Source organism: Procambarus clarkii, chromosome 58 (genome assembly GCF_040958095.1).
Source record: "Procambarus clarkii isolate CNS0578487 chromosome 58, FALCON_Pclarkii_2.0, whole genome shotgun sequence".
Taxonomy (NCBI): domain Eukaryota; kingdom Metazoa; phylum Arthropoda; class Malacostraca; order Decapoda; family Cambaridae; genus Procambarus; species Procambarus clarkii.
The window spans coordinates 19,642,321-19,644,717 of NC_091207.1; positions in this window are offsets into that span (position 1 = coordinate 19,642,321).

The window sequence follows — 2,397 nt, forward strand, 5'->3', positions numbered from 1 at the left end:
TTGCTTCTTATAGATCATGACCAGATGCTATGTGATTGTTATCAATCACATAGCATCTGCAATAGATAACAATATCTGTAATATAGATAACAATAGCAAATAGTGATTTGCTATTGTTATCAAACACGCAACGGGGACAGGAAGCCTGTTTAGGGCTTATGGGGATTTCTCCCTAGACCTTCCCCACGAAGCAACCCATTCCCAGAGGCTGACTTGCTTCTGGGTACCTATTTGCTGCTATGTAAACAGGTGCATCAGGTGAAGGGAAACGCGTCCAAATGTCTAATTTGTCCTGCCGCAGGAATCGAACCCGGGACCTCTCGGTTGTACATCGACTACGCTGACCACTGTGCTACTCAACCTGTTCCAAGGTAGCATATATGGTCCTTTATGCATGTAATTAGACCCTTAATTACCTGAGCATTTTTACTCATTACTCTTTGTTAACCTTATATTACCCTTATAATATATATATATAGAATATATACATTATATATATTATTATATATATTGGAGCCGGTCGGCCGAGCGGACAGCACGCTGGACTTGTGATCCTGTGGTCCTGGGTTCGATCCCAGGCGCCGGCGAGAAACAATGGGCAGAGTTTCTTTCACCCTATGCCCCTGTTACCTAGCAGTAAAATAGGTACCTGGGAGTTAGTCAGCTGTCACGGGCTGCTTCCTGGGGGTGGAAGCCTGGTCGAGGACCGGGCCGCGGGGACACTAAAAGCCCCGAAATCATCTCAAGATAACCTCAAGATAACCCTGCCTGACCGTCTCCACTCACCACATACCTGACTTTATTTTCTCACCAAACCCCCTGATTATATTTACTCACCATACACCAGACTACCTTCCCCCACACCACACACCAGCCTATCTCCCCCCCTCCTCACCACACACCTGACTACCTCCCCTCTCCCCCACACACCAGACTACCTCCTCCCCCCCTCACCACACACCTGACTTACAAACACATTCAAATTGAAGGAATCGGCAGCGATATTTAACAGGCGATGAGTCACAATAACGTGGCTGAAGTATGTTGACCAGACCACACACTAGAAGTTGAAGGGACGACGACGTTTCACAATCGACTTGAGAATGGTCCAGGACGGACCGAAACGTCGTCGTCCCTTCAACTTCTAGTGTGTGGTCTGGTCAACAGATATTTAACAAATCACTACTAACAAACCCTTAAAGGCGATCACTGGGAGAAGAACGATTACTCTGTTTTGGGGTCGAGTTCAGTTTTACATATTTGCACGAGTTGAATAAGCAGAATAATGACTGATGGACAGTGGTCTACGTTCTCGACTCACAATCGAGGATCGCTTCCCAACCAATCGTGCTGTGAGTGCCCACAATAAGGGGGGGGGGGGTTGCCTAGATGCCTGGTAATGTAGTCGTGCCTCGGAGAAGGCTGAACACTCCGGTTCGATACCAGTTGTGTCTACTGGATCCCACTCGCGTCATACTGCGACGGTGCCGTACCTGAGGTTAGGTCAGGCACTGTGACACACCTACTGTGTTTGGCACTGTGACACCCCTACTGTGTCAGGCACTGTGACACGTCTACTGTGTCAGGCACTGTGACACACCTACTGTGTCAGGCACTGTGACACGACTACTGTGTCAGGCACTGTGACACGTCTACTGTGTTTGGCACTGTGACACGCCTACTGTGTCAGGCACTGTGACACGTCTACTGTGTCAGGCACTGTGACACGCCTACTGTGTCAGGCACTGTGACACGTCTACTGTGTTAGGCACTGTGACACACCTACTGTGTCAGGCACTGTGGCATGCCTATTGTGTTAGGCACTGTGGCCAGATAATGAGGTACTAATAGGCGGGTGCCAAGCCAATCTCCCAGGTTAGTACCAGGCACCAAGTCAATCTCCCAGGCTAGTGCCAGGGCCCAGGCCAATCTCCCAGGCAAGTACCAGGCACCAAGCCAATCTTCCAGGCTAGTGCCAGGTGCCAAGTCAATCTCCCAGGCCTGTGGCAAGTGCCAAGCTATCTCCAGGGTCAGTGCCATAGCCAACTTCACGGCAGCTTACCTTCATCACAGTTCCTCCCGTCAAGAGTAAATGACCCAACAAGAAGTGCCACGAGTGCCACTAGTCAGGTGAACGAGTGCCACGAGTGAACATCAGAGCGATGTTTTCATAACATGAACTATAACATCTCTACCCCCAATACCATTCGAAAATATAAAAGCGCTTAGTTCCTTAAAGACGAAAAGTAAACACAGTTGGATTTTTTGTTGACAGGCGAAACTTCTCGTTGATTTCAATTGTCTTCCTCTCTCTCTCTCTCTCTCTCTCTCTCTCTCTCTCTCTCTCTCTCTCTCTCAGTCCATCCTCTTTCTCTGTCTCCCCATTCTGTTTCTCAT